This window comes from Triticum aestivum, chromosome 5A (genome assembly GCF_018294505.1).
Source record: "Triticum aestivum cultivar Chinese Spring chromosome 5A, IWGSC CS RefSeq v2.1, whole genome shotgun sequence".
Taxonomy (NCBI): domain Eukaryota; kingdom Viridiplantae; phylum Streptophyta; class Magnoliopsida; order Poales; family Poaceae; genus Triticum; species Triticum aestivum.
The window spans coordinates 534,634,486-534,655,503 of NC_057806.1; the positions used below are offsets into that span (position 1 = coordinate 534,634,486).

Here is a 21,018-nt window from a genome sequence, read left to right on the forward strand (position 1 = left end):
TGAGAATAGCATTATAGGCACTACTTTTAATGTGGCTTTACAGACCTATAATTTAAACTCTCAAGCAAATTGTCTTTGCAATTCGGGTTATACAAGATTGGTGTCAAACCATTATAATATGTAAGTTCCCGTTGCAAAGCACGAGCAATTAACTAGTAAAGATGAAAAGGGATATCTCAAAACCTTTGTGCGCGGAATTACTCTCCATTTAAAGGCGGGGGAAGGAGGAAGAGGGGAGTGGGGACGAGGAGGACATGAAGGAAATTAATGGGGAAAATGAAGAGGAGGTAGACAGGGAGAATGTTGATAATAATATTAAAAATAAAAATAAAAGATGGTGCTGTTTCCAGTACGAGCACTTGCCTGATTTCTGCTACACGTGTGGCCTGATTGGGCATGTTGACCACAGTTGTAGCATAAAACTCAAGAAGGGACAGAAACAAGTCTTTGGAAGAAATATGTATGCTCCAGGACCCTTGAAGGGTGGTGAAGAGTTCATGGAAAGAGGGGGAGAAGGAAGGAACTCCAGGAATGGACAATGGCGTTTTAGCAACTCATGCAGCGGGCCAGGGAGTGAGCCAGGCTCATGGAGAAAATCTGATGGTAGAGCAGGAGCGACAGATGGTTCTTTCCAAAGATCTCTTCTATCCCTAGGTGGAAGCCTCCTGATGGTGATATTATTAAGATCAATATTGATGGTTCTTTTCATGTTGGTAACAATTGTGGTGGATGAGGCGATGTTTTGCATTCCAAAAAGAAAAGGTTTACATTCAAAATGCAATGAAGAGGCAGGACATAAACATCACTAACCACATCTCTTGTAGACTACCACTGGAATCTGTATCACATACCTTTCTTGCTTCTGCAAATCCTAAGCGCCGTTCATGAACGCCGGCTTCATTGCCCATGCAGTCAGTTGTGACACCTTGATGTCTGCCTTGCCGTTGTTGAAGACGTGAAGGCGCGCCTCATCGCCGCGGGCAAGCGTCGGGTAGACACGAGAAAGGATGCAGGTCCTCCCTCTTGCCCCAAAGCTCTCAACGACTGACCCGTCAATCTACAAAGGAAAATGGAGAGGAAAAGTAAGACAAAACACTTTCTAAACTTGTATAGCATGAGGAACTGTTGAATGGTAGCATACCAGGCTTCTCAGGGATATCTTGCCCTTTGTGATGTCAGTATCCACAAAACCTGCGAAGGTCGGCTTGTACAGGTTCTAGCTCAGAGATGACCTGCACCGGACAAAGAAGCCCAATGTCAAATCAGCGCTAGAAAATTTGTGTATGTTACATGCATGAGATGATGAATTTAAGGGACGAATGAGAGTCGGGAGATGACATTACATGGTGGGATCGGAGCACATCAGGACCACCAGCTTCGTGCTGTTGATGTTGTGCGCGGCCTTGAACACCCGGAAGAAGATCGCTATTCTCTCCTCCAGCTTGGAGGAGGCGAGAACCCACAGGCCGAAGGGGCCCACACCACCTTCCACGTCCATGCCCCTCACGCTGCACAGCTTCTGGGCGTCGTTGGCCAGCGCTGGGTCCAGTGCCTCCACTCCCTCCAGGCTCGGTACCTCAAAGCTCATCTCAGCGTCAGCCTGACAGACCAAGTGCATGCACAAGTTAGTTGGTTATTAATTAATCATGAACTGATCACCACACTTACAAAAGTATTTGTGACTTTGTGTTAATCAATCTTCAAAAATTAGGTTGCATAAGTACAGTTGGAGTCTTATTCTTTTTAGTTAATAATAAGAATTACAAAATGGAACAATATGTTGGTCAAATGTATCTGGGTTAAGCAATCTAATCACATCAGTATAGTTGGAACCTTGGAGGTGTGCATGCAAGGTCAATATGTACAGGACGGCAAGTCTTTGTTCTTTTTAGTTAATTGATCTTATTCTTGTTAGTTAATGGAGCAGAATGCATGACTGCGAAGTTGAGATTAGAGTAGAGGACAGATGTAGTGAAATCTGTGGAGTACAAACAGATGGACTCAGAAAAGAGATACCTGTGGAGCACGGAGTAGAGTAGAGTGAAAAGTTAGCAAATTGGCAAAGCGAGTGATCGTCGTACACAATCCCTAGCGACTCCTCGTCCCACTGCCACTGGCTGGCTTGAACACGGTGGACAGAGCCTCCAGCCGTCACCCACATTGGCTGATGGGCGCCTCCCTCTATGCCTAACCTAGACTCTGTAGCTCCTTCCCGCTGGTTTTTACCCCTGTCCTCCTAGCTCCCCTTTGTGAGATGGGTGGGTTTGTATCCATCTAATTCCCATGGTGCACTAGTGTGGGAACCTTGTTTTCTTCTATGCCCTCTGACTGAAGTGTCAAGTGGGTGGGTGTGGGGGGAGGGGGGAGGGGAATCTGGGTCTGCTGCTGCGCGTGGGAAGAGCTAGGAAGCAGAGGAAGCTGCTCAGGGGTAGAAGGGGATGGAGTCCATGATGGGACGCCTCAACATCCTGGCCGATGAGGTGGATATGGTAGATATGAATAACGAGGGCAAGGTGCTTTTGCCGTCTGTCATCCACATTCAGACAATCAAGGTTGTGGTGAGGCCAGTATGGGGCAACCCGAGAGGGCTGCGACTCAGATCCTTAGGTAACAACCTTTTTGTTGCTGATTTTGCGAGCTTGGGTGGCAGACTGTGCTCTTGAGGACTCTCCCTGGATGGTCGGGCACCACGGGGTGCTGCTACAAGAGCTCGACGCAAGACTGCGACCATCAGAGATCCGGTTTGATTCAATGTCAATCTAGATACACATTGTGAATCTTCCTATTCAGTGGTTAAACAAGGCCAAGGTTCTGAAGATTGCTAGTTTGATTGATAAGAAATGCCAGCTGGATGTGGATGATTTTGGAGATGCCTCTGGTAGCTATTGGGGAACGTAGTAATTTCAAAAAAATCCTACGCACACGCAAGATCATGGTGATGCATAGCAACGAGAGGGGAGAGTGTGATCTACGTACCCTTGTAGACCGACAGCGGAAGCGTTATGAAAACGCGGTTGATGTAGTCGTACGTCTTCACGGCCCGACCGATCAAGCACCGAAACTACGATACCTCCGAGTTTTAGCACACGTTCAGCTCGATGACGATCCCCGGACTCCGATCCAGCAAAGTGTCGGGGAAGAGTTCCGTCAGCACGACGGCGTGGTGACGATCTTGATGTTCTACCGTCGCAGGGCTTCGCTTAAGCACCGCTACAATATTATCGAGGATTATGGTGGAAGGGGGCACCACACACGGCTAAGAAAATGATCACATGGATCAACTTGTGTGTCTAGGGGTGCCCCCTGCCCCCGTATATAAAGGAGCAAGGGGAGGAGGCCGGCCGGCCCTATAGGTGCGCCAAGGAGGAGTCCTCCCTCTCCTAGGAGGGGGAAGGATGTGGGGAGGGAGAAGGAAAGGGGGGCGCCGCCCCCCCTCTCCTAGTCCAATTCGGACCAGGGGGAGGAGGCGCGCGGCCCACCCTGGCTGCCCTTCTCTTTCTCCACTAATGCCCATATGGCCCATTACTTCTCCCGGGGGGGGGGGGGTTCCGGTAACCCTCCGGTACTCCGGTTTTCTCCGAAATCATCCGGAACACTTCCGGTGTCCGAATATAGCCGTCCAATATATCAATCTTTATGTCTCGACCATTTCGAGACTCCTCGTTATGTCCATGATCACATCCGGGACTCCGAACTAACTTCGGTACATCAAAACTCATAAACTCATAATATAACTGTCATCGAACCCTTAAGCGTGCGGACCCTACGGGTTCGAGAACAATGTAGACATGACCGAGACATGTCTCCGGTCAATAACCAATAGCGGAACCTGAATGCTCATATTGGCTCCTACCATATTCTACGAAGATCTTTATCGGTCAGACCGCATAACAACATACGTTGTTCCCTTTGTCATCGGTATGTTATTTCCTGAGATTCGATCGTCGGTATCTCAATACCTAGTTCAATCTCGTTACCGGCAAGTCTCTTTACTCGTTTCGTAATACATCATCTCGCAACTAACTCATTAGTTGCAATGCTTGCAAGGCTTATGTGATGTGCATTACCAAGAGGGCCCAGAGATACCTCTCCGATAATCGGAGTGACAAATCCTAATCTCGAAATACGCCAACCCAACATTTACCTTTGGAGACACCTGTAGAGCTCCTTTATAATCACCCAGTTATGTTGTGACGTTTGGTAGCACACAAAGTGTTCCTCCGGCAAACGGGAGTTGCATAATCTCATAGTCATAGGAACATGTATAAGTCATGAAGAAAGCAGTAGCAACATACTAAACGATCGGGTGCTAAGCTAATGGAATGGGTCATGTCAATCACATCATTCTCCTAATAATATGATCCCGTTAATCAAATGACAACACATGTCTATGGTTAGGAAACATAACCATCTTTGATTAATGAGCTAGTCAAGTAGAGGCATACTAGTGACGTTTAGTTTGTCTATGTATTCACACAAGTATTATGTTTCCAGATAATACAATTCTAGCATGAATAATAAACATTTATCATGATATAAGGAAATAAAATAAGAACATTATTATTGCCTCTAGGGCATATTTCCTTCAGTAGCTTCCTGCGGGAGAGGGTCTCGGTTCCAGTTGATCAACCACTCTAGAGATGGGTGACAACGATGAAGCAGAGGGCTGTGGAAAAGTTTGAGTTGCAATATGAGAAACTTCACTTCTACCTTAGCTGTGGGCTAATTGGGCATGGAGATCTGGAGTGCCATTTTCCTGCAGCTCAGGGCAAACTCCCGTTTGATAGGAAGCTGAGAGCGCCTAATGATCGTAGAAAGAAACTTCAACCTTTCAGCCAGGCTGATGCAACGTCGTCATGGAATAGCGACTACAGAGACCGTACTAGCCGGAAATCCAACCCTGGGTCTGCATCCAGCCATACCAACCATGCAGATGAGGGCTCTGGTTTGAAACCGGGTGAGGAGGATGTTACCTCCCTAAACTCGAAAACTCATGTGGTGCCTGGTTGCTCAAGAGCGTTTAAAATTGCAAAGAAGCTCTTTGATGCTGGAGCGAGGAGTTGAAGATTCAGAAATAACACAAGCCTATGCAAGGAGGGCTGGAAGCTCTCGCAGTTGACAACCCTCACTCTGCCCTAGCCCTTACGCCGGTGCTGAAGGGGGCACACAACAACAATGCTATCATGCTGGATCTTGATAACAAAGGAGAAATGGCAAAAAAGCAAAAGAATGACAAACCTGCAAACAACTCTCATGTGGTGGTGGCTACCAGGGTTCAGCCCCGCCACCATCAATGAATACTTATGTTTTAACTACTGGGGCTGCGGGCGGTCCGAGGAAGTTCACGTCTTCACGAGATGCACAGCCTTGTGGAAACTCATGACCCAGCTTTGGTCTTTCTTTCGGAGACAAAACTGAATGCTACAAGAGCTCAAGATTTGAAGTGGAGAATTGGGATGCAAAATGCAATAGTTGTGAGCAGTGTTGGCCTTAGTGGTGGGTTGGCTCTGTTCTAGATGAATGATGTTCATGTGCGGGTTCTAAATCTATCCACTTCGACATTGACGACATGGTGTGTGGTGAAGCCATTGGAGAAAATGAATAGAGATTTACTGGGTTCTATGGTGACCCAAACCGCCAATTCAGAGGGGATAGCTCGTGCTTGCCTCAGTTTTTACACCAGCAACATGATGAACCTTGGCTATGTGCAGGGGATTTTAGCGAGACACTTTGTGCTTCTGAAAAGTTTGGGGGTGATGTTACGGAGGAATGGAAAATGGAGGGCTATAGAGAGGCAACTGATTTCTGCTCTTTCTCTGATCTCAGTTATGCGGGGCCGCGGTATACTTGGGATAATCTGCAAGATGGCAACTCAATGTCAAAGTCCGCTTGGACAGGGCTCCTGGGTATGTTAGCATCCTGGATAGGCTTGATGGCCCTTTGGTTTCCCATGTTCAAACTATGGAGTCTGACCATTGCGTCATTCTGATCACGTTAAGAAGATCAAACTGGCTTGGAGGTGGATCTTCTGGAAAGCCGTTTAAGTACGAGAATATGTGGCGCATGCATGAACAATATGAGGAAACTGTTAACAAGACTTAATAAGAGGATCTCAGAGCTGTTAGCCCGGGAAGAAGCTACGTCTGGCCTGCACTCTTGGATTCAGTGGTTGAAAGAGGGTGACAGGAACATGGCCTTTTTCCATGCCAAGGCAAAAGAACAAGCAAGCAACAACAATATCAGCTCCTTGAAGTGAGATGATAGTTCTTTCTGCACCAACCAACCAGAATTAGAGTCAATGACAGGTCAATTTTTCCAAGGATTATTCACTGCTCTAGAAATAGCTGTCCCTGATGTTGTGACTACATTTGGTCCCCGTAAGGTGACTGCTGCCATGAATGAGGGCTTCTGTGCCCTCTTCCTCGACAAGGAAAATGAGAAAACACTCTTCATGATGAAACCCAACTCCTCGTCCGGTCTTGATGGCTTCACGGTAGGTTTCTACATCAAACATTAGCACTTACTGAAGAATGATATCTGCAGGGCAATCAAGAAGTTGCTGCGTGGAGAAGGCTTTAGCAGCATGCTCAAGTTCAGAAGGACTCTTTATCTTTCGAGAGGGGTTAGGATTGGTATTCACTGCCCTTGAAAGAGATTCTTGACAACTACAAGATTGGCTCAGGTCAAATGGATAACAAAAGTAAATCAGTTGTTTTCTTCAGTGCAAACTGTAGCATGAGCATGAAATAGGAAGGGCTCTGGGGTGCTGATATCTGTTCTGAAGCCCTTGCGTTAAAGTATTTGGGACTTCCAACAGCTCTTGGAAGGTCTACTTCTGAGGTTTCCGAGCACATTCCAACAATAATAAAAAATTTGGTGAATACTTGTAGTGGTAAAAATCTCAGCGCTGCTAGGAGAGAAACACATATACAGATTGTGGGCCGGGCAGCGCCAACTTATTCTATGAGTGTCTTCCAGCACTAGGTCACAACCTGCAAAAAGATCGCCAGCAACCTTGCCAAATACTAGTGGGGAGGGGATGAGAAGAAAAGCAAGATGCACTCGATTAGCTGGCCGAAAACTGCCAAGCCTAAAGGTGTGGGCGGGATGGGCTTCAGGGATATCAGAAAGTTTAACCAGGCTCTTCTTGTGAAACAAGGCTGGAGACTCCTGACTTACCCGGATTCCTTATGTGCCCGGGTTTTGCGTGGCAAGTACTACCACAACTGCAACTTCCTGGAGGCAAACAAGAAGAGAAACTCTTCTCATGTGTGGCGGAATATTCTTCATGGCAGAGATGCCCTGAAGAAAGGCCTCATAGCAATGGCAACTCCACTACAATTTGGGATAGGCAAAAGTGTGTTTGAATAAACATGGTTCAAAATTTCCTTGTTAATTGCCTTACACATGATTGTAATCTTCTTCTACATTTCTATGATCGAATGCTTCTGAATCACAAAAAAAGAGATACCTGTGCCGTTCGTAGCCTGATCTCAACATGTTCTTGCTGCTTGACCAACCTGTCCTTGAGACCGACCGGATTTCCCCCTCTGAGTGTCTTAACCAACTCGACGAGCCACTGTCTCAGCTGCCTCCCTCTTGGGTCAAGCCAAACCTTCCTTGGAATTGCCTTATGACACAAATACTTCTAAGATCACGGTACATATGAAAAATCTTTTGGCTTGACTAAACTATACCAGCATATGTATAAATGACGATGATTTGGACAGTTTAAACATAATTACCTGGATTCCAGCCCATCCCTTGGCAACGTCATCAGCGTCGGTGTCCGACTCATTGGCCCAGCCCCACAGAATCCGGCGACGCTTGACCGGGTCATAGAACGTCTTGGAAGCATAGAAGTTCCCATAGTCGTACCGCAGGTGGTGCTCGTCGCTGGCGGGGTCGTCCGGAACGTACCGCTCCCTGTTCCCATCATAGGCGCCGACGGTGTAGTAGTCTATACCGGCCGACTTCAAGGCTGTTCTTCAGCACGTGCTTGCTGGAGGGCACCGACGTGTCGAGCCCGTACTGCCAGCCATCCACGGCGACCGGGTAGAAGTCGGGGCATTCCCACATCCCCGTGGCCCTGAGTGTAGAGGCTTCCTCACCCGCGTCCACCGCTTGAAGTCACGGCTCCGATACACGTATGCCATGCCCCAGGACGTCCCCTCGAGGCTGCCTACGAGCAACCTCCAGTGGCCTTCGGCATGCCACGCGGTGGTCGGGTCCCGGAACTTCGTGTCGTTGATGCCGCCCTCCGGCACGATGATCGGGTTGCTCCCAGGCTTGACCCACTCACGTAGCAGCGGGTCCGACTTGTTCTTGGGAAAAGCAATGTTTTGGACCTCGTGGTACAAATCCTGGGTCTTCTGCTTGTCACCGGTGTACATGATCTATATTATCTTCTGTTTTGGATATTATTGGGTTTTATTATCCACTTTTATATTATTTTTGGGACTAGCCTATTGATCCAGAGCCCAGTGCCAGTTCCTGTTTTTTCCCTTGTTTCAGTGTTTCGAAGAAAAGGAATATCAAACGGAGTCGAAACGGAATGAAACGTTCTGGAGAAGTTATTTTTGAAAGGAAAGCAACCTGATAGACTTGGAGTGCACATCGGGAAAGAAACGAGGGAGCCACGAGGTAGGGGGCGCGCCCACCCCCCAAGGGCGTGCCCTCCACCCTCGTGGGCCCCTCGTGGCTCCCCTGGCGTATTTCTTCCGCCTATATATATCCATATACCCTAAAACAATCGGGGAGGCACAATAGATCGGGAGTTCCACCGCCAGAAGCCTCCGTAGCCACCGAAAACCAATCTAGACCCATTCTGGCACCCTGTCGGAGGGGGCAATCCTTCTCCGGTGGCCATCTTCATCATCTCGGTGCTCTCCATGACGAGGAGGGAGTAGTTCTCCCTCGGGGCTGAGGGTATGTACCAGTAGCTATGTGTTTGATCTCTCTCTCTCTCTCTCTCTCTCTCTCGTGTTCTTGATTTGGCACGATCTTAATGTATCGCAAGCTTTGCTATTATAGTTGGATCTTGTGTTTCTTCTCACCCTCTACTCTCTTGTAATGGATTGAGTTTCCCCTTCGAAGTTATCTTATCGGATTGAGTCTTTAAAGATTTGAGAACACTTGATGTATGTCTTGCCGTGCGTATCTGTGGTGACAATGGGATATCACCTGATTCACTTGATGTATGTTTTGGTGATCAACTTGCGGGTTCCGCCCATGAACCTACGCATAGGGGTTGGCACACGTTTTCGTCATGATTCTCCGGTAGAAACTTTGGGGCAATCTTTGAGGTTCTATGTGTTGGTTGAATATATGAATCTGAGATTGTGTGATGCATATCATATAATCATACCCACGGATACTTGAGGTGACATTGGAGTATCTAGGTGACATTAGGGTTTTGGTTGATTTGTGTCTTAAGGTGTTATTCTAGTACGAACTCTAGGGCTGTTTGTGACACTTATAGGAATAGCCCAACGGATTGATTGGAAAGAATAACTTTGAGGTGGTTTTGTACCCTATCATAATCTCTTCATTTGTTCTCCGCTATTAGTGCCTTTGGAGTGAGTCTTTGTTGCATGTTGAGGGATAGTTATATGATCCAATTATGTTATTATTGTTGAGGGAACTTGCACTAGTGAAAGTATGAACCCTAGGCCTTGTTTCAACGCATTGTAATACCATTTGTGCTCACTTTTATCATTAGTTACCTTGCTGTTTTTATATTTTCATATTACAAAAACCATTATCTACTATCCATATTGCACTTGTATCACCATCTCTTCGCCGAACTAGTGCACCTATACAATTTACCATTGTATTGGGTGTGTTGGGGACACAAAAGACTCTTTGTTATTTGGTTGCAGGGTTGCTTGAGAGAGACCATGTTCATCCTACGCCTCCTACGGACCACTTGAGGGAAATTTTCTACTGTCCTACAAACCTCTGCACTTGGAGGCCCAACAACGTTTACAAGAAGAAGGTTGTGTAGTAGACATCAAGCTCTTTTCTGGCGCCGTTGCCGGGGAGGTTAGCACTTGAAGGTATATCTTTAGATCTTGCAACCGAATCTTTTTGTTTCTTGTTTTAGCACTAGTTTAGTTTATAAAAGAAAACTACAAAAAAAATATGGAATTGAGTTTGCCTCATACACTTCATCTTTTTAATATCTTTCGTGAGTATGATGGAAAGGAAAATTGTGCCAAAGTGCTAGAAGAAGAATGCATTAGAATGTTTTGCACTAAATATTTGAATGATGAGCATGATTGCAATGTTGTTAGTATGAATTCCTTGAATATCCATGATGCTAATGATATGCAAAGCCACAAGCTTGGGGAAGCTATGTTTGATGAAGATGATATTTTTTGTCCCCCAAGTTTTGATGAGCAAATTTATTATGATGAAATCATGCCTCCTATTTATGATGATTATATTGATGAAAGTGGATTTGGAGAGGTCATGACTTTATTTTGTGATGAATCCACTATTTCGGAAGAGGTTCCAATTAATTATGAGAACAAAGTTGCTATCTATGATGATTATTGTGATGACTTGTATGCTATAAAGAATAATGATATCCATGAAAATTGTCATCATGATTTTAGTTTTCAATTTGATTATGCCTCACATGATAATTATTTTGTTGAGTTTGCTCCCACTATTATTCATGAGAAGAATTTTGCTTGTGTGGAGAGTAATAAAATTTATATGCTTGTAGATCATGAAAAGAATGATTTATGTGATGGTTATATTGTTGAATTCATTCATGATGCTACTGAAAATTATTATGAGGGAGGAATATATGCTTGTAGGTATTGCAATAATATCAAGTTTCCTCTCTATGTGTTAAAAACTTTGAAGTTATGCTTGTTTTGCCTTCCTATGCTAGTTGATTATTGTTCCCATAAGTTGTTTGCTCACAAAATCCCTATGCATAGGAAGAGGGTTAGACTTAAATGTGCTTGTCATATGCTTCATGATGCTCTCTTTATGTTTCAATTTTTATGTCTTATGTGAGCATCATTGAAATCATCATGCCTAGCTAGGGGCATTAAACGATAGCGCTTGTTGGGAGGCAACCAAATTTTATTTTTGTTACTTGATTTTTTCTCCTGTTTAGAAATAAATAATTTATCTAGCCTTTGTTATGATTGAGTTTTCATGTTTTAATTAGTGTTTGTGCCAAGTAGAACCATTGGGAAGACTTGGGGACAGTCTTGTTAATCTTGCTGTAAAAAACAGAAACTTTAGCGCTCACGAGAATTGCTGCCATTTTTTATTGGATAGTGCTATTTAGTTAATTATTTTTGCAGATGATTAATAGATAAATTCCTCACGTCCAGCAATTTATTTGAGAATTTTATGAGTTCCAGAAGTATACGTTTGATCCAGATTACTACAGACTGTTCTGTTTTTGACAGATTCTGTTTTCGATGTGTTGTTTGCTTATTTTGATGAACATATGATTAGTATCGGAGGGTATGAACCATAGATAAGTTGGAATACAGTAAGTTTAACACCAATATAAATAAAGAATGAGTTCATTACAGTACCTTGAAGTGGTGTTTTGTTTTCTTTCGCTAACGGAGCTCATGAGTTTTCTGTTAAGTTTTGTGTTGTGAAGTTTTCAAGTTTTGGGTAAAGATTTGATGGATTATGGAATAAGGATTGGCAAGAGCCTAAGCTTGGGGATGCCCAAGGCACCCCAAGGAAACATTCAAGGACAACCAAGAGCCTAAGCTTGGGGATGCCCCGGAAGGCATCCCCTCTTTCGTCTTCCTTCATCGGTAACTTTACTTGGAGCTATATTTTTATTCACCACATGATATGTGTTTTGCTTGGAGCGTCATGTCATTTTCTTTAGCTTTGCTTGATGTTTGAATAAAATACCAAGATCTGAAATTCTTAAAATGGGAGAGTCTTCACATAGTTGCATAATTATTTAACTACTCATTGATCTTCACTCATATCTTTTTGGAGTAGTTTGCCGTTTGCTCTAGTGTTTCACTTATATCTTTTAGAGCACAATGGTGGTTTTATTTTGAAGAAATAGATGAACTCTCATGCTTCACTTATATTATTTTGAGAGTCTTAAACAACATGGTAATTTTCTTAATCCTAATATGCTAAGTATTCAAGATTAGTAAAAACTTTCTTATGAGTGTTTTGAATACTAAGAGAAGTTTAATGCTTGATGATTGTTTTGAGATATGGAGATAGTGATATTAAAGTTGTGCTAGTTGAGTAGTTGTGAATTTGAGAAATACTTGTGTTGAAGTTTGCAAGTCCTGTAGCATGCACGTATGGTAAACGTTATGTAACAAATTTGAAACATGAGGTGTTCTTTGATTGTCCTCCTTATGAGTGGCGGTCGGGGACGAGCGATGGTCTTTTCCTACCAATCTATCCCCCTAGGAGCATGCACGTAGTGCTTGGTTTTTGATGACTTGTAGATTTTTTCAATAAGTATGTGAGTTCTTTATGACTAATGTTGAGTCCATGGATTATACGCGCTCTCACCCTTCCATAATTGCTAGCCTCTTCGGTACCGTGCATTGCCCTTTCTCACATTGAGAGTTGGTGCAAACTTCGCCGGTGTATCCAAACCCCGTGATATGATACGCTCTTTCACACATAAACCTCCTTATATCTTCCTCAAAACAGCCACCATACCTACCTATTATGGCATTTCCATAGCCATTCCGAGATATATTGCCATGCAACTTTCCACCATTCCGTTTATCATGACACATTCATTATTGTCATATAGCTTAGCATGATCATGTAGTTGACATAGTATTTGTGGCAAAGCCACCATTCATAATTATTTCATACATGTCACTCTTGGTTCATTGCATATCCCGGTACACCGCCGGAGGCATTCATATAGAGGCATACTTTGTTCTAGTATCGAGTTGTAATCATTGAGTTGTAAATAAATAAAAGTGTGATGATCATCATTTTATTGAGCATTGTCCCAAGTGAGGAATAAAAAAAGAGAGAAAGGCCATAAAAAAAGAGAAGGCCCCAAAAAATGAGAGAAAAAGAGAGAAGGGGCAATGCTACTATCCTTTGCCACACTTGTGCTTCAAAGTAGCACCATAATCCTCGTGATAGAGAGTCTCTTGTTTTGTCACTTTCATATACTAGTGGGAATTTTTCATTATAGAACTTGGCTTGTATATTCCAACAATGGGCCTCCTCAAGTGCCCTAGGTCTTCGTGAGCAAGCAAGTTGGATTCACACCCACTTAGTTTCTTTTATTGAGCTTTCATACATTTATAGCTCTAGTGCATACATTGCATGGCAATCCCTACTCCTTGCATTGACATCAATTGATGGGCATCTCCCTGGCCCATTGATTAGCCGCGTCGATGTAAGACTTTCTCCTTGTTGTCTTCTCCACATAACCCCCTCATTATATTCTAATCCACCCATAGTGCTATATCCATGGCTCACGCTCATGTATTGCGTGAAAGTTGAAAAAAGTTTGAGATTACTAAAGTATGAAACAATTGCTTGGCTTGTCATCGGGGTTGTGCATGATGAGAGCATTCTTGTGTGACGAAAATGGAGCATGACTAAACTATATGATTTTGTAGGGATGAACTTTCTTTGGCCATGTTATTTTGAGAAGTAATGATTGCTTAGTTAGTATGCTTGAAGTATTATTATTTTTATGTCAATATTAAACTTTTGTCTTGAATCTTATGGATCTGAATATTCATACCACAATTAAGAAGAATTACATTGAAATTATGCCAAGTAGCACTCCGCATCAAAAAATCTGTTTTTATCATTTACCTACTCGAGGACGAGCAGGAATTAAGCTTGGGGATGTTGATACGTCTCCAACGTATCTATAATTTTTGATTGCTCCATGCTATATTATCTTCTGTTTTGGACATTATTGGGCTTTATTATCCACTTTATATTATTTTTGGGACTAACCTATTGACCCAGAGCCCAGTGCCAGTTCCTGTTTTTTTCCTTGTTTCAGTGTTTCGAAGAAAAGGAATATCAAACAGAGTTGAAACGGAATGAAACCTTCTGGAGAAGTTATTTTTGGAAGGAAAGCAACCTGATAGACTTGGAGTGCACGTCAGGAAAGAAACGAGGGAGCCACGAGGTAGGGGGCGCGCCCACCCCCCTAGGGCGCGCCCTCCACCCTCGTGGGCCCATCATGGCTCCCCTGACGTATTTCTTCCGCATATATATATATATATATATCCATATACCCTAAAACGATCGGGGATGCACAATAGATCGGGAGTTCCGCCGCCAGAATCCTCCGTAGCCACCGAAAACCAATCTAGACCCGTTCCGGCACCCTGCTGGAGGGGGTAATCCTTCTCCGGCGGCCATCTTCATCATCCCGTGCTCTCCATGACGAGGAGGGAGTAGTTCTCCCTCGGGGCTGAGGGTATGTACCAGTAGCTATGTGTTTAATCTCTCTCTCTCTCATGTTCTTGATTTGGCACGATCTTTATGTATCGCGAGCTTTGCTATTATAGTTGGATCTTATGTTTCTTATCCCCCTCTACTCTCTTGTAATGGATTGAGTTTCCCCTTCGAAGTTATCTTATCAGATTGAGTCTTTAAAGATTTGAGAACACTTGATGTATGTCTTGCCATGCATACCTGTGGTGACAATGGGATATCACGTGATTCACTTGATGTATGTTTTGGTGATCAACTTGCGGGTTCCGCCCATGAACCTATGCATAGGGGTTGGCACACGTTTTCATCGCGATTCTCCGGTAGAAACTTTGGGGCACTCTTTGAGGTTCTATGTGTTGGTTGAATAGATGAATATGAGATTGTGTGATGCATATCGTATAATCATACCCACGGATACTTGAGGTGACATTGGAGTATTTAGGTGACATTAGGGTTTTTTGGTTGATTTGTGTCTTAAGGTGTTATTCTAGTACGAACTCTAGGGCTGTTTGTGACACTTATAGGAATAGCCCAACGGATTGATTGGAAAGAATAACTTTGAGGTGGTTTCGTACCCTACCATAATCTCTTCGTTTGTTCTCTGCTATTAGTGACTTTGGAGTGACTCTTTGTTGCATGTTGAGGGATAGTTATATGATCCAATTATGTTATTATTGTTGAGGGAACTTGCACTAGTGAAAGTATGAACCCTAGGCCTTATTATTGTTGATGGAAATTTGCTACTGTCCTACAAACCTCTGCACTTGGAGGCCCAACAACGTCTACAAGAAGAAGGTTGTGTAGTAGACATCAGGCTCCTTGTAGCTTATACAACTCATAGGCCTATATAAATTGATAGAATTTACTTAAAAGGGGCGAGGTGGGACTAATTAGTTTTATTTGACCGTATGTTGGGTTGGCTGCGTCCTAGGAGTGGCCCAGTTTGGCCCATCTGAAGGACAAAACAGATGAGGGACGATTTGAGTTGGTCAATGTGGCCCATTGGCTTCGCAGGCTTGGAGAGAGAGAGACTAATTTTGAAATAAGTTTACTTTCTTTCAATTTGGCGTGAAAGATCAGTTGACCTAGTGCTAGTGGCCTATTGCCTCTTTCCAAGAGACCCTAGTTGTCAGATAATTTTTTGGCGTTCCCAGGACATTAAAAAATAGAGGGGGTTTTCTATAAAAATGTTGACGGTGAACCCGACGAAAACACTGCATGCTTTATTAGTAAGGTAAAAGAGTTACATAATTTGTCCCTTTCCATAACAAAGCAGATTGCATGCCTGGGTGAAATTGTATCCGTCCTCGTAAATGATGTATTGTATCTATTATTTCAATTGAATAAAGTTGGGTGGTTTTGTTTTAAAAGCAGATTGTGTGGCTGGTGTAACTTGTTAGCACAATCGGATTGACATAGGTTAGTTATAAGATATTAACTGTAGTTTAATTGTGATGACGCAAAGGATTTTGTATATCTCTAAGAGCATCTTGAATAGATGACGTTGATGCAAAAATAGCTAATGTTTGCATCTCCAAGGCCAAAACCCCCTTTTCAATACATAATGTAGATGCAAAAAATTACATCTCCATCTCTCGGAGATGTAAAATACAACATTTTGTGATGCAAATTTACACACCTCCAACCGTCGGAGATGTAAAGTCAGATGCAAAACTGCCAGCCACGCGCCAACCCAACCGCCATGAAATTCTCCCTCTCCTTTCCCGGCCAGCAGCCTACCTCGATCCGCCGCCGCGCCCCACCGCCGGCAGATCCGGACTCTGATACGTCCATTTTGCATCATGTTTTTATATTGATATTGATTCGCATTATGAACTGTTATTACACATTATATCACAATACTTATGCCTTTTCTCTCTTATTTTACAAGGTTTACATGAAGAGGGGAATGCCGACAGCTGGAATTCTGGACTGGAAAAGGAGCATATATTAGAGACCTATTTTGCACAACTTCAAAAGCCTTGAAACTTCACGAAGAATATTTTTGAAACATATAAAAAATATTGGGTGAATAAAGCACCAGAGGGGGGCCACCTGCCATCCACAAGGGTGGAGGGCGCGCCCTACCCTCTGGGGGCGCCCTTCAGTTTTGTGGGCCACCTGGTAGACCCCCGACGCCCATCTTCTGCTATATAGTGTGTTTTGACCTGGAAAATATCAGAAGGAAGCTTTCGGGACGAAGCATCGCCGTCTTGAGGCAGAACTTGGGCAGGACCAATCTAGGGCTCTGGCGGAGCTGTTCTGCCGGGGAAACTTCCCTCCGGGATGGGGAAATCGAAGCCATCATCATCACCAACGATCCTCTCATCGAGAGGGGGTCAATATCCATCAACATCTTCACCAGCACCATCTCCTCTCAAACCCTAGTTCATCTCTTGTATCCGATCTCTGTCTCAAAACCTCAGATTGGTACCTGTGGGTTGCTAGTAGTGTTGATTATTCCTTCTAGTTGATGCTAGTTGGTTTATTCGGTGGAAGATCATATGTTCAGATCCTTAATGATAATTAATACTCCTCTGATTATGAACATGAATATGCTTTGTGAGTAGTTACGTTTGTTCCTGAGGACATGGGATAAGTCTTGTTATAAGTATTCATGTGAATTTGGTATTCGTTCGATATTTTGATGAGATGTATGATGTCTCTTCTCTAATGGTGTTATGTGAACGTCGACTACATGACACCTCACCATGATTTGGGCCTAGGGGAAGGCATTGGGAAGTAATAAGTAGATGATGGGTTGCTAGAGTGACGGAAGCTTAAACCCTAGTTTATGCGTTGCTTCGTAAGGGGCTGATTTGGATCCATATGTTTCATGCTATGGTTAGATTTATCATAATTCTTCTTTCGTAGTTGCGGATGCTTGTGAGAGGGGTTAACCATAAGTGAGAGGCTTGTCCAAGGAAGGGCAACATCCAAGCACCGGTCCACCCACATATCAAATTGTCAAAGTAACGAACTTGAATCATATGAGCATGATAAAAACTGACTTGACAACAATTCTCATGTGTCCTCGGGAGCGCTTTGCTTTACATAACAGTTCGTTCAAGCTTGTCCTTTGCTAAAAAATGATTGGGCCACCTTGCTACACATTTTTTACTTTTGTTACTTGTTCCCCTTTACGAATTATCTTATCACACAACTATCTGTTACCAATAATTTCAGTGCTTGCAGAGAATACCTTGCTGAAAACCGCTTGTCATTTCCTTCTGCTCCTCGTTGGGTTTGACACTCTTACTTATTGAAAGGACTATGATAGATCCCCTATACTTGTGGGTCATCAAGACTCTTTCCTGGCGTCGTTGCCGGGGAGTGAAGCGCCTTTGGTAAGTGGAATTTGGTAAGGAAACATTTATATAGTATGCAGAAATTTACTGTCACTTGTTACTATGAAAAATAATCCTTTGAGGGGCTTGTTCGGGGTATCTTCTGTTGGGGAACGCAGTAATTTCAAAAAAATCCTACGCACATGCAAGATCCATCTAGGTGATGCATAGCAACGAGAGGGGAGAGTATAGTCCACGTATCCTTGTAGACCGTAAGCGGAAGCGTTATGACAACGCGGTTGATGTAGTCGTACGTCTTCACGATCCAACCGATCCTAGCACCGAAGGTACGACACCTCCGCGATCTGCACACGTTCAGCTCGGTTACGTCCCATGAACTCTAGATCTAGCTGAGGTTGAGGGAGAGTTTCATCAGCACGACGACGTGATGACGGTGATGATGAAGTTACCGACGCAGGGTTTCGCCTAAGCTCTACAACGATATGTCCGAGGTGGAAATCTATGGAGGGGGCACCACACACTGCTAAACAATCAACTTGTGTGTTCTAGGGTGCCACTTCCCCACGTATATAAAGGAGGGAGGGGGAGGCCGGCCGACCCTCCTTGGTGCGCCCCCAAGAGGGGAATCCTACTAGGACTCCAAGTCCTAGTAGGTTTCCACCAAAAGGGAGAGAGGGGGAAGGAAGGAGAGGGAGAGGGGAAAGGAAAAGGGGGGCGCCGCCCCCCTCCTAGTCCAATTCGGACTCAAGGGGGAGGGGCGCGCGGCCTACCTTGGCCGCCCCCCTCTCTCTCCACTAAGGCCCATCGAGGCTCATTAGTTCCCCCGGGGTTTTCGATAACCCTCCGGCACTCCGGTTTTATTTGAAACTTCTCCGGAACACTTCCGGTGTTCGAACATATCTGTCCAATATATCAATCTTTATGTCTCGACCATTTCGAGACTCCTCGTCATGTTCATGATCACATCCGGGACTCCAAACTACCTTCGGTACATCAAAACACATAAACTCGTAATACCGATCGTCATCGAACATTAAGCGCGCGGACCCTGCGGGTTCGAGAACTATGTAGACATGACCGAGACTCACTTCTGGTCAATAACCAATAGCGGAACCTGGATGCTCATATTGGTTCCTACATATTCTACGAAGATCTTTATCGGTCAAACCGCATAACAACATACGTTGTTCCCTTTGTCATCGATATGTTACTTGCCCGAGACTCGATCATCGGTATCTCAATACCTAGTTCAATCTCGTTACCGGCAATTCTCTTTACTCGTTCCGTAATGCAACATCACGTACCTAACTCATTAGTCACATTGCTTGCAAGGCTTATAGTGATGTGCATTACTGATAGGGCCCAAAGATACCTCTCCGATACACGGAGTGACAAGTCCTAATCTCGATCTATGCCAACTCAACAAAGACTATCGGAGACATCTGTAGATCATCTTTATAGTCATCCAGTTACGTTGTGACGTTTGATAGCACACTAAGTGTTCCTTCGGTATTCGGAAGTTGCATAATCTCATAGTCATAGGAACATGTATAATTTATGGAGAAAGCAATAGCGGTAAACTAAATGATCAAAGTGCTAAGCTAGCGGATGGGTCAAGTCAATCACATCATTCTCCAATGATGTGATACCGTTCATCAAATGACAACTCTTGTCCATGGTTAGGAAACTTAACCATCTTTGATTAACGAGCTAGTCAAGTAGAGGCATACTAGTGACACTCATTTTGTCTATGTATTCACACATGTACTAAGTTTCTGGTTAATACAATTCTAGCATGAATATTAAACATTTATCATGATATAAGGAATATAAATAACAACTATATTATTGCCTCTAGGGCATATTTCTTTCATCTTCACCTCGACCGGTAGAGCAAGAAGTTGCTCCTCAACCTACTGCACCTACTGAAAATATTTATTATGAAATTCCTTCGGGTATGATAGAGAAACTGCTAGCTAATCCTTCTCCATGAGATGGAACATTACATCCCGATATGCACCTAATCTATGTGGATGAAGTTTGTGGATTATTTAAACTTGCAGGTATGCTCGAGGATGTTGTCAAGAAGAAGGTCTTCCCTTTATCTTTGAAGGGAAAGGCATTGACATGGTTTAGCACACACCAGTAATTTTTTAGTGGTTATTCTAGTGGATCAAACTGGTGGAAAGGTAGGAACACAATAATTATTATGATAAAGGGTGGACTTATTGACAATCATACTGGACTATAATTTTGACCCCAAAGGAAACTACAAGAGTAACTCCCGACACTAACATGCTTAAGATAAGTGAGAGAAATTAACTTGGGGTGTCATCTCTGGAAAATTGTTATGTGTTCTTTAGGGGGAAGTCACTCTAAATTTTAGAGGAAGTCTTTTAAGAAGGCTTAAATTTATCATCAATGTCAACTATGGGTGGAGGAAATGCAGGAAGGAACAAATTCAATGAGAAAATATATAGTTCAGGTACTTATTATCATACAAAACTACCACAAGCCCATTGTTTGTAAGTGTTTTATTTATTTATTTAAGGAAATTTGGCTCATTGGAATATTATAATGTCCCTCTTGCTATTAAATTCTTTACACAAACAGAAATATACTTTGTGGAAACTCTCTCTCCTTGAATTTGCGGAAAGAGGAACTAAGGGCATGGTTTGCTAATTGAATACATTAATGTTTGGTCTTACAACAAGCTTCACATCAATAGAATAGCAGGTCATATGGTTTTATAAATGAAGCAAAGCGGTCATCTAAAAATGTAAGTGTAAAATATTTTGCATTATTATTGTATACATTAACATTGTTTTGTTGTTTGCAATGATAAAGTCACATTGATGGAAGTGAAAGCTTGGTCATGTTTTAACTTTCATATGAAAGGAACGTTTGAAGCTTCCTCTGTTTTAGGAGTGTAACTACATAGAGTATGTTTTGAAACGTTTCCTATGGAAAATTGCAAATTGTTAAAGTACCTGGAACCAAACTCGGTGAGGAATTATGTTTGAACTCCTGTGGAGAAAGGAATAATAATGGTGTTGAAATTTACTGTATCTTCATTATGCAATCATACCTTAGCTTTCAAAATTTATGTTGCAAATTTAAGTAGTGGGAGGAAAGACGAGCAGCTAAGGGAATCTCCTACATCATACTATAACATTGTGGAAAGTGCATCACAACATGTCACTTATTCTGGAATTTATATTAAAGGTAAACGTTTTGAGGAAGCTAGTATTGTATC

The 21,018-nt window shown here is 43.3% G+C and overlaps 1 pseudogene; it reads right to left on the minus strand.

The window, feature by feature from the left end:
* Nucleotides 1–871: 871 nt before the first annotated feature.
* LOC123101492 (beta-fructofuranosidase, insoluble isoenzyme 2-like) lies at nt 872–8,393 on the minus strand (annotated as a pseudogene).
* Between the last annotated feature and the right edge of the window lie 12,625 nt (nt 8,394–21,018).